The 12716-nt window shown below is 40.8% G+C and overlaps 1 protein-coding gene across 1 annotated transcript in view; it reads right to left on the bottom strand.

Annotated features, from left to right (window-relative positions):
* Positions 1–12716, bottom strand: part of NKAIN3 (sodium/potassium transporting ATPase interacting 3) — a 799758-nt gene that overhangs the window by 599 nt on the left and 786443 nt on the right. Inside the window, exon 6 of the transcript XR_008527972.2 lies at positions 7967–8867. The gene's annotated coding sequence lies outside the window, so the exon portion shown is untranslated. The remainder of the gene's footprint in view (positions 1–7966; positions 8868–12716) is intronic.

Genomic DNA, 12716 nt, shown 5'->3' with positions numbered 1-12716 from the left:
AAAATGAGCAAAGGGCTTGCACAGACATTTCTCAAAAGAAAAATTAAAAAAGGCCAACAGGTTCATGAAAAACTGCTCAAAATCACTAATTATTAGGGAAATGCAAATTAAAATCACAATGAGATATCACCTCACACTGTTTGAATGGAAGACACAATCTTTTTATTCTCTTCTGATATCACTAACTGCTAGTTTTTAGTCTTAGTTGGTTTATCAAGCAGGAAATTTCATCCAGTTTGAGGTGGTGGGATCGTGATGCAGTGGTAGTTTTTAAAACATCTTTCAAGTTATCACTGAAAGACAAATGGACCAACCACCATAGTGAAAGGAAAAAATATGCATGACAAGCATCCTCAAGAAAACTGGATGACAGAAAATCTTCCCAAATTACGAATTCATGCATATCAGCCAAACCCCTACCAGCAACAGGACTGGTGAGGGATCAGCACTTGTATAGTGCAAATGATAGAAAAATGAAAAGCAGCCAGGAGCGGTGACTCACACCTGCAATCCCAGCAATTTGGGAGGCCGAGGTGGGTGGATCACTTGAAGTCAGGAGTTTGAGACCAGCCTGTCCAACATGGTGAAACCCCGTCTCTACTAAAAATACAAAAATTAGCTGGGTGTGGTGGTGAGTGCCTGTAATCCCAGTTACTTGGGAGGCTGAGGCACGAGAATTACTTGAACCCAGGAGGTGGAGGTTTCAGTGAGCCAAGATCGGGCCACTGCACTCCAGCCTGACTGACACAGTGAGACTCCATCCCTCCCTGTGGGAGAAAAAAAAAAAAGAGAGCGAGACAGAGAAAGAAAAATGACTACACTTAGTTTTGCTTTATGCACTCATTTTACAACTTAACCCTCTGACTAATATTTGACACCATTATAGAACACAGTGTCCATATGGCCTTTTTCATAAAATAGATGACAAGAACTTGGAGACACAAGGGAGTGTAAAGCCTCTGAGCACAAACAGCAAATGAGTGCTGATGTGAATGGCCCTAAACATGAAATATACTGGAAAAAATGTACTGGGCTCATAGTCTCAATTTTAATAATTCAGCCCGAATAACATGAGGCTTTCTTGCTTCCAACTCAAACCTCATGTTAACCCAGTACCATACACAGAAAAACCCATAAATCTGACTCCAAAAAGCCCTAAGGGGTAATACAAGTCTTTAGTTGAAGTTTTTATTTTTATGAGGTTCTGGAGGAGGGGGCTATTGCATTGTCAAAAATACACTCAGATTTCATAACACACTCACCAGACATTGTTCCTCCTCCTCCTCTTTTTTTTTTTTTAAAGGAAAGAGCTCATTTATTTGGTAAATTGAAAACTAATAATAGTCCTAATTAAACACTTTACTTCTCCCACTATAGAGCAAAGTAAGAACAAATGAAAGCATGTCAATCCCTAATGTTAAGTGAATTATCCAGAATGACATAATTTACAGCTGGTGGATCTGAACACTGACTCTGAAAACCCAGGCTCTTCTCACTCCATTACACCTCACTACTACCAAGGTGACCCTCAAGTGAATCATCAGTTCCAAATCCTCTTAATTTGTTTTTATCACTTTTATTTAGGTGCCTTGTATATTATTGACCTTTTAGTTTTTTAATTAAAACAAACCCAAATTTTTTTCTGTTCACCTCTTCATTCTTACTCACTGCCATGGTTTTAAAATCTCCCCCAAATTTCTAGTTTTTTGTTTTTTCAGAAGTTAATCCAAATACACTCCCATTATCACCTGCCTGTCTTTATTATCACTTTCCATCTACAATTTACAAATTTTATTTGGAGCTTAATTTCTAGAAATGTGCCAGAAGCAACTTTTTTCCAAAGCTGGGTGGGGTGGGGGAAGGAATTTGTTTCTTAATATTTCTTTCAGTAAACAGTTCTATTGCCTCCCAAGCTGGTCTTCGTAAGACAGCCTCAGGGAGAACCTCTGCTAAGGCAGTGTGGAAAGGAAGTGTGGTGCTGGAGCCCCCACAGAGTCCCCACTGGGGCACTACCTAGTGGAACTGTGAGAAGAGGGCCACCATCCTCCGGACCCTAGAATGGTAGATCCACCGACAGCTTGCACCGTGTGCCTGGAAAACCTGCAGGCACTCCACACCAGCCTGTGAAAGCAGCCGCAGAGGCCATACCCTGCAGAGCTACAGAGGAGGAGCTGCCCAAGGCCATGGGAGCCCACCCCTTGCATCAGCATGCCGTGGGTGTGAGACATGGAGTCAAAGGAGATCATTACGGACCTTTAAGATTTAATGACTGCCCCATCAGGTTTTGGACTTGCATGGTGTCTGTGGCCTCTTTGTTTTGCCCAATTTCTCCCATTTTGGAATAGGAACATTTAACCAATACTTGTACCCCCCATTGTATCTTGGAAATAACTAACTTGCTTCTGATTTTACAGGCTCATAGGTGGAAGGGACTTAACTTGTCTCAGATGAGACTTTGGACTTGGACTTTTGTGATGATGCTGGAATGAGTTAAGACTTTGGGGGACTGTTGGGAAGGCATGATTGGTTGTGAAATGTGAAAAGGACAGGAGATTTTGGAGGGGCCAGGGCAGAATGATATGGTTTGGCTGTGTCCCCACCTAAGTCTCATCTTGAATTGTAATCCCCAAGTGTCAAGGGAGGGACCTGATGGGAGGTGACTGGATAATGGAGGTGGTTTCTGCCGTGCTGTTCTCATGATAGTGAGGGAGCTCTCATGTGATCTGATGGTTTTAAAAGGGGCAGCTTTCCCCTGCACACTCTGTCTCTCTCCTGCCACCATGTAAGCCGTGCCTTGATTCCCTTTCGCCTTCTGTCATGATTGTAAGTTTTCTGAGGCCTCCCCAGTCATGCAGAACTATGAGTTAATTAAACCTCTTTCCTTTATAAATTACCCAGTTTCAGGTAGTATCTTTTTAGCAGTGTGAAAAAAGACCAATACAGACAGCTTCTAGCAATTTTACATCACTTTTATGTTCAATGGGAATATTTATAACATAGGTCAACCTGGTTATCATGTTAAATAGAAGGTGTGGACCAGTGGTTCTCAGTCTTGAGAGTGCATAAGAATCACCTGCAGAGCTTGTTCACAGACTTTTGGGCCCACCCAAGAGTTTCTGATTCAGTCTGAGGTGAGGCTTGAGAATTTGCATTTCTAACAAGCTCCCAGGTGATGCTGATGCTGCTGATTTGGGTACCTCTCTTTTGAAAACTATTTTAATGTTTCTAATATTTTAAATATTTTTGGCTTTATGGAAGTATAATTGAATACAAATTTTATATATCTACAGTGAACAACTTGATGTTTTGATTTACATATAAATTCTGAATTGATTGTCCACTCTTCTTAAAGTTTCTTATGTCACTCTAGCCTTTTTTCCTTCCTACCTCTCTAAACTCCCAACCTACCTTTCCTTCTTCCCCCTTGTGTTTACCATTTCCTCCATCTTCCTTCTACCACATATCTCTATGACATTTATGATATAGATCAGTTTAGCTTTTCTTTGTTTTTAGTTCGGCAACAACCCTAGTCCCAGCTCAGCACAACAGACACAGAGCAGTGTGAACAAAAGTCCTCCCTTCCCTCTCAGGCACCAGCTGAGCAGCTTCTACTGTAACATTCATCTATACCACTGTGTGGATTCTCATTCATCTACTGTCTTGCTTCTTAGCCTTGTTTAATTCCCCAGCCCTTACCCTGCAGCCATTTTGAATAAACTCTTGTAAAGTACAGAGGACAGACATTTGAAATATCCACTTCTCACCATTAAGCATGCAACAGGATATGCTTCTGCCACGCCCATCTAATTGGGGTTTATTTGCTTAATATTAAAATGCTCTCAGATATACATAAGCCATCTGCTTTTCCTCCAGATTCACTGAGCCCTGATGCATTAAGCATCTGTAGAGCTATTTCATTTTATGTCATTAAGGATGGGAATGTGCAAATGTAAATACCAATTGGAAAGCTTAAGTAGTTTTTCAAATTTTTCAATCATGTTGTTTACTATATTATTATTCTGGATTAGTCTACTTTAGGTACAATTTCACAGTATCATCAAAGTCCTACTCCAATATTTAGATCCCAAATGACAAATTTAATGGCCTTAGTTAACATCCCAATGATGTAGGCTTAATTTTATGGTTCACCTATTTTTGCTATTTACTTTCCTGAGCTTGAGCCAAGCTGAAAAAACTATAAGAAAGCAGAGTCTGATTTTCCATGAAATAAAATGCTACCTTCCTTGTAAAGGGAAAACCTAGATTTTCCTAAGATGACACCTGAAAGGACTCTCCAGATGGAGATGGAGGAAATGTAGGTTACGTTTCTCTTCTCTTGGTTAATGCCTTAGTCAAATTCCTTTCAAGGAGATGCTCCTTCTCTGGAATGTTCCAGTTCAAATGAGGAGCTGAAACTCTGCTCTCAGTAGCCTTTGACACTGCTGGTTAAAGACCATAACATTTAATGAATGAATGAATGAATGAACTTGAAGTTTCCAAACAGGTTTTATGAGGAAAGCCTAAAACGTCTCCTTCCTTGATCTATGGTGCCTAGCCACTCAATCCTTTTTCCCAGAGATGCCCAGTGCAACTGATTTCTTTTACATCATTCTTGAGACATTCTACACTTAGACAAATCATCATACAATCCCTTTCCCACTTTTCACGAACATGGTTGCATACTGCACCTACTTCTGCATGTGGCTTTGCCCCTTACCCTATCTTGGAAATACTCCAGCACACAGACTCCATTCTTTTCTGATAGCTGCATAATGACTCATTGCATGGCAGTACCATAATTTATGTAAGCAGTTTTCCCCTGGTAGGCATTTGGGTTGTTTCTAATCTTTTCTTACTACCAAAATGCTTTGATGAAAGCAGTGAATGACTTGTTTACACATAACGTGGGTATATCTGCAGGACAACTTTCTAAAAATTTCTGGGTCAAAGGGTATGTGCATCTTTAATGTTAACACATGGTGACAGATCTACACTACTAATATTCCAATTTAAAGTCTTCCCAAAGTAATTAATGCATTTAAAGAGCTTATAAAAGGCTCTGGAATAATGTAAGGGCATTAAACCAGTGACCTGAAGTTAGATAAGATGGTTTATAAGCTTTGGGGCATGCTTCTTTCATTTGTGCTTTTCTTCCTGGCTCTCAACTTGCTTTTACAGGGCAGAAATTATCTCAGTGAGAAAAGGTAGTTACTTCTACCCCCTTATCTGCCTCATTCATTTCTCTAAGTCACAAAGTAACATAGGCTGCCTTAGGTAATGCAACTCAAAGAAGAGAAAGTTACCAGGACTCTTTTAGCATAGTATTTTTCTCATTTCCATCCTTCCAACCCCAACATCAGGCCCAACCAGAACAAATACCAGAGGCCAAGGACAAGAGTGATTCGTTAGCAAAAAGGCTGGAGAGACAAAGGGACCATAGAAGGCTGAAAAGGAGAAACGGGACATGTGAGAGATTTCTCTAGCGTCAGGAGAAAGGGAGCCATATGGTGACCCTAGAGAATAATGTTGTGTTGGCATTATTTACTCTCCTGGTTGACATATTATTTTTGTAACATGCACAGAGGATGAAGATTAAGACAGTCACTATTAATCTATGGAAACTTAAAGTTTGAGTACATTTTCTTTTTCTCCTAATTTTCCAATTTTCTTAAGTGTTGGTAAAATCCTAATACATCAAATACACATTTCAATGTAAAAAATACTAAACGAAACTATTTGTAATAAAAGGTTGTGTGGCAGAGTTTGCTATGTGTTCACTATATTCTATTTCCTTTTCTTTTTGGGCTACAGCTAGATCCTGTTTTTCTGCTTTCCTTGCTGTCTGGTGGGATACTATGATTATGTTCTGGCCTGAGGAATGTGGGCAGAAAGAGGTAATGCGAACGACTTCCAGGCCTGGCCCCTAAAAAATTCCCCATGCAATCACTCCTATTTTCACTCTTTTTTCTTTTGTACCTAGAGGCAAAAAAACAAAACAAAACAAAACCTTCAGGGTCCTAGGCTTTCACAAAACCAGAACACAGAATGAGACTGGGTCTCTGAATCTGCTTGGAAGCGAGGTACTCAAGAAAGCTTGAGTTTTACGCCCTCATTAACTGGATGTTAGTTTCCCTTCGGACTGGCCTCTGATGACAGATTGCTCTTATGCACGAAGGCAAGTACAGGATTCAACTTTGTTATGCAGCTTTCCCCAACCAGAAAAAAATCTTGCCTTTAACTAGCAGAAGGGATTAGGTAATTCTTTTTGAAAGAATTCTTTTGAAAGAATTTGCATGCTAGAATATACTTTTGAGTGTATAAATTCTATACTGGTGGCCTCCAGCCCTTGGAACCCATGGGCCACAGGTAGAGTGGATCATGGCTACATGAAAAACTTGACCTATGGCATGGGCAGGGGAAGGGGAGAAAAGGGAAAGTTGAAAGGGTGGGGTGGGTGAGGGTGAGGGAACACTAACACTTGGAGGGGACCTATCAGTATGTCACGGCCTGTATTGTCTGTTTTCCATAGCAACCCAATGGGACAGGTGTCAGCCTCTCTTTATATAAAGGCAAGAGAACTCAGGCCCTGGGAAGTTTCACTGATTCAAAAATATGGAGTAAATGAATAGTAGAACTGGCACTAAAGTAACATAGAGAGGGGGCATCCCCAAGTATAAGAAATACAGAGAGATCAGAGATACAGGAAGGAAAAGTAAAGAGAAGTGGTTGGGAGTGGTGGCTCATGCCTGTAATCCCAGCACTTTGGGAGGCTGAGGCGGGTGGATCACTTGAGGTCAGGAGTTTGAGACCAGTCTGGCTAACATGGTAAAACCCCATCTCTACTAAATACAAAAATTAGCTGGGTGTGGTGGTGCATGCCTGTAATCCCAGCTACTCTGGGAGGCAGGAAGGTCATTTAAACCCGGAAGATGTAGGTTGCAGAGTGCTGAGGTCGTGCTACTGCACTGCAGCCTGGACGACAAACAAGACTCTGTCTAAAAGAAAAAAAAAGAAGAAGAAGAAGAAAAGAGAAGAAAGGGGGGTGGCGAGGGGAACAGCGCTGGGTATGGGCCCCGGGTCTCAGTGGCACCTCAACTCCAGCTACTGACTCCTCTTTTTTCTGAACATATTTGCTCTGTACCAATGCCTGCAACTCAAGGAAATTGCTTGAGCTATTTTTTATTCACCAGGACACTTTGTCCCTTAAAGACACGTTCAATTAAAGAGCTCTAAAAGGATTGCATTAACGGGAGATATCCAGTCTTCTTTTATTTTTCATCACTAAAATGACAAAGACAGAATCAAGCACCATTAGTGCTGATATTTCAGTTCATGTAAGTCTTCATTAGAGCTCTTGAATGTAACCATTTAAAGAGACATCGGCTTTTCAGAAAAACACTCTGAAAACAAACTTAATGAAGTCATTTCTACATAATCCAGAAGCAAAAATGTCTTTTGTGATTGAATTTCCTTTTCCAACATATTGACTAATGTCAGATTATTATGTGTCAGTGAGCTGAGCAAGCACATACTTTGCTCTGCATTGGTATCTGTGTATTCTCAAAGGATTAAGATGGCACAAGCTGGGAGGAATGACATTAAGTTTAATTTCTGCTCAAGCAGAGGAAGAGTGCAGTGCCCTTTTTCTTTGCCAACAATTCTAGTTTTTAAAGATACATGCAGTTCCTAGTATTTGCTGGTATTTTATACCCAAAGAGGTGGTATTGAGGTGATTAGGCTTACCCATTGCTATTAACACCTAACACCCTCTCATGGTTTCCTAGTGAATAAAACTTCAACTTCTTGCCTTGACCTACAAGGCTCTGAATAATCCAGCTACCTCTTACCTCCCACCTGTCCAGTCTCAAGCCTCTCTCCTAAACTTACTAGGCTCAACCACAGAGGGCTCCTCTCAGTTCCCTGAACATTGTTCACCTCTTTCCCATCTCATGGCCTTTGCACTTACTCTTTTCTCAGATTGGAAGGCATCTCCTGAGGTTCTCTGCCTCACTGACTCCTCGTTCTTCAGGTCTCAGCTCAGATGCTGCTTCTTCAGAGAGGTGTTTTCTGGCCACCCTATCGAAGGTAGGGCACCATTATCTCACACCCTTTTCCCCTCTATCACACCTTTCTGTTAATTTTTGTAAAAAATGCTTTCTGGTTCTGTTTATTTTTTTGTGGCACTATAATGTAAATTTATTTTAATGAATTTACTTTTGCTCCAAGTTTACAATGAGAAAAGGTCTAGTTGATCCCTCAATGTGTAATTAGGACACTTCGAATGGATCGATTGTATCTGTTTGGCATAACGCGAGCTCCAGAGCCTGGCACATTATAGAAGTTCAATAACTACTTGTTGAAAGATTGAATAAATAAAACTGCTGGTATAATAAGATCATGGCTTTTGATGAGCTTGGAGGATCTTAGAGGAAGAGAGAGGTGCTATAACACTGAAAATGGGAAATTCACACGAAAATTTTCAAAAAGTAAAATCAGATTTCACAAATCATAAATTGGTGAATTTAGTGGAAAATCCAGGTAAGATGCTAAGATAATTTATAACATTTTATACAAAGCAATGGCAATCTTTAGGAATCAACGTAAATTCTCAAAGAGCACTGCAGGTTAAAAAAAACCTATGTTTTACATAAAATTTATATATTAGACTGCACTAGAAAGATTAGGAAGATGTTGAATCTGGGGTTTAGAATGACTATCTAAAATAATGCATCACCTCAGTTCTTAGGAAGCACATGAGGCTTGACTGATGTGACAATTTGGTGATAATATCTTACTAATTCTTGCTTATTCAATAATTTGCAGCATCTGAATAAAAAGATGTTTGCATACTTGCAGATCACATGAATCTGAGAATAACCAATAAGTTGATTTTTAAAATATCAACATTTAAATTGATCTTATCAGATTGAAATGACTTGCTGAATCAAACAAAATTAAGTTTAATAAAAGTCAATATAAGTGCCTGAAATCAAGTCTAAACATTCATTGAGCAGACACAAGATGAGGAATTTTTACTTAACAGTTACCTTTGTGTGTGGGGCAAGGAATGATAACCTTATGGTTCCAGGTTAGAAAGATTTGATGGGAATGAACAAGATAATGTGATTGCCAAAAAAGCTAATTAGATTCCTATTTACAAAGCACTCAGAGAATTCATGATGTCATAGGTGTATTTAGGGTTCAATGTCTAATAATGGAAGTAATACTAAATTTCTTAGGGTGTAGAAAGACCAATTCTGCCAAGTAGAACCAACATCTTATGCAGAATAAATGTTGAATAATTATATATGTGTATGTTTTTCTTTTTATTAAAAAATGTTTTTTTGAGACAGAGTCTCCCTCTGTTGGAGTGCAGTGGCATGATCTCAGCTCATTGCAAGCTCTGTGATATGGCTTGGCTGTGTCCCCACCCAAATCTCATCATAGATTGTAGCTCCCATAATTCCCACATGTTGTGGGAGTTATAGAATCATGGGGGTGGGTCTTTCATGTGCTGATTTTGTGATAGTGAATAAGTCTCATGAGATCTGATGGCTTTGTAAGGGCGAGTTACCCTACACAAGCTCTCCTCCCTGCCACCATGTACGACATGACTTTGCTCCTCCTTTGCCTTCTGCCATGATTATGATATCTCCCCAGCCATATGGAACTGTGAGTACATTAAACCTGGTATTCTTTATAAATTACCCACTCGCAGGTATGTCTTTATTAGTAGAGTGAGAACAGACTAAAACAGTAAATTGGTACCAGATAGTGATGCACCTCTGTAAAGGTACCCGAAAATGTGGAAGTGATATTGGAACTGGGTAACAGGTGGAACAGTTTGGAAAGCTCAGAAGAAGAAAGGAAGATGTGAGAAAGTTTGGAACTTCCTAGAAATTTGTTGAATGTCTTTGACCAAAATGCTGATAGTGCTATGGATGATAAAGTCCAGGCTGAGGTGGTCTCAGATGGAGATAAGGAACTTGTTGGGAACTGGAATAAAGGTCGTTCTTTACTCCAGTAAAGAGACTGGTGGCATTTTTCCCCAACCTAGAGATCTGTGGAACACTGAACTTGAAAGAGATGATTTAGCATACCTGGGGGAAGAAATTTCTAAGCAGTGAAGCATTCAGGAGGAAGCAGAGCCTAAAAGTTTGGAAAATCTGCAACCTGATGATGTGATAGAAAAGAAAACCCATTTTCTGGGAAGAAATTGAAGCTGTCTGCAGAAATTTGCATAAGTAACGAGGAGCTGAAATGTTAATCACCAAGACAATGAGGAGGATGTCTCCAGAGCATGTCAGAGATCTTCATAGCAGCTCCTGCCATCACAGGCCCAGAGGCCTAGGAGGAACAAATGGTTTCCTGGGCTGGGCCCAAAGCCCCGCTGCTGTATACAGCCAAGGGACTTGGTGCCCTGCCTACCAGCAGCTCCAGCCTTGGCTAAAAGGGGACAAGGTACAGCTCAGGCTGTGGCTTCAGAGGGTGCAAGCCCCAAGCCTTGGCAACTTCCATGTGGTGTTGAGCTTGTGGGTGCATAGAAGTCAAGAACTGAGGTTTGGGAACCTCCATCTAGATTTCAGAGGATGTATGGAAACACCTGGATATCCATGCAGAAGTGTGCTGCAGGGGCAGAGCCCTCATGGAGACCCTCTGCTAGGGCAGTGGAGAAGGAAAATGTGGGGTTGGAGCCCTCACACAGGGTGCCCACTGAGGCACTGCCTAGTGGAGCTGCAAGAAGAGGGCCACCATCCTTCAGACCCCAGAATGGTAGACCCACTGACAGATTGCACTGTGCATCTGGAAAAGCCATAGACACTCATCACCAGCCCGTGAAAGCAGCCGGGAAGGAGGTTTTACCCTGCAAAGCCACAGAAGTGGAGCTGCCCAAGGCTGTGGAAGCCCACCTCTTACATCAATGTGACCTTGACGTGAGACATGGAGTCAAAGGAGATCATTTTGGAAATTTAAGGTTTAATGACTGCCCCATTGGATTCCAGACTTGCATAGGGCCTATAGCCCTTTGGTTTTTGTCAATGTCTCCAATTTAGAACAGGAGTATTTACCCAATGCCTGTACTCCCCTTGTATCTAGAAAGTAACTAACTTGCTTTTGATTTTTACAGGCTCATAGGCAGAAGGGATTTGCCTTGTCTCAGATGAGGCTTTGGAGTTGGGATTTTGTGTTAATGCTGAAACGAGATAAGACTTTGGGGGACTGTTGGGAAGGCATGACTGTGTTTTGAAATGTGAGGACATGAGATTTGGGAGGGGCTGGGGCAGAATGATATGGTTTGGCTGTGTCCTCCACCCAAATCTCATCTTGAATTGTAGCTGTCATAATTCCCACGTGTTATAGGAGGGACCCAGTGGGAGGTTATTGAATCATGGGTGGGAGGTCTGTCATGTGCTGTGCTCATGATAGTAAATAAATCTCATGATATCTGATGGTTTTGTAAGGGGGAGTTCCCCTGGACATGATCTCTTCCCTGCTGCTATGTAAGACGTGCCTTTGCTCCTCCTTTGCCTTCTGTCATGATTGTGAGGCCTCCTCAGTCATGTGGAACCGTGAGTCCATTAAACCTCTTATTTTTTATAAGTTACCTAGTCTCAGGTAGGTCTTTATTAGCAGTGTGAAAACAGCCTAATATACTCCACCTCCTGAATTCAAGTGATTCTCATGCCTCAGCCTCCCAAGTAGCTGTGATTCTCATGCCTCAACCTCTCAAGTAGAATTACAGGCACGTGCCACCACACCCAGTTGATTTTCTTTTTTGTATTTTTAGTAGAGACGTGGTTTTATCATGTTGGCCAGGTTAATCTTAAACTCCTGAACTCAAGTGATTCAGCCACCTTGGCCTCCCAAAGTGCTGGGATTATAGGCATGAACTACCACATCCAGCCAATAATTATATATTGAGTGCATTTTTAGTAGGACGTAATTGAATTTAGGTCTTAAACAATGTGGAAATATATCTAGTGTTCAAAATGATATAAGCATTATACATGAAAAGCTCCCAAATGATTTAAGCATGAAAAAGCAGGGGCAATGTTTGGATAAGAGCAAGAAAGAAACACGTTGTGCGTAAGAGACAAGGCTGATAACCTATGTTGTGTCAGATAATGGATGAGTTTATATATCAAGATGAGAAATTTGGATCTGAGTCTTTATTCTATTTCAAGATTTTAAGCAGGGTGATAAAACAAGGCTCAGATTTCTTACTTTAGAAATATAACACTGAAAAGCAGAGTTTTGGGGGATGGGGGAGGGTCTAAGCTCCATGAAGAGACTATTTAATAAAGAGTACCATAATAAATGCAATGGCAGTGGGATTGCAGAGGAGGAGCAAAGAGATGATTAAGTTATTTGACACAGGCAAAAGATGAAAGAGAAGAAAAATAATATATACTAGTTGGTAGTTTAAATCATAGCTATGATTAGATTATAGGAACATCTAATATGTGTTGTGCCTGATGTCATTCACTTTGGTAGGGAGGGCACCATGTTTGAGAGGCTGAATAAGAGACCTGAAGCCAGTGAATGAGACATAGAGTTTATTGAGGGGACTTACATATGGGAGTATCCAGTGATAGTGGGCTGGAGAGGAGGACTGCAACCACTTGTAAAAAGCATGCAGTTTATATGACATTTTCACTTATCACCATTCTGCTAGCAACCTCCACTTGACAACATTCATTTAACCCAAAAAAAGG

Source organism: Pongo abelii, chromosome 7 (assembly GCF_028885655.2).
Source record: "Pongo abelii isolate AG06213 chromosome 7, NHGRI_mPonAbe1-v2.0_pri, whole genome shotgun sequence".
Lineage (NCBI taxonomy): Eukaryota > Metazoa > Chordata > Mammalia > Primates > Hominidae > Pongo > Pongo abelii.
Note: the sequence above shows the minus strand (reverse complement) of the source record. Positions and strands in the feature narration are given on the sequence as shown.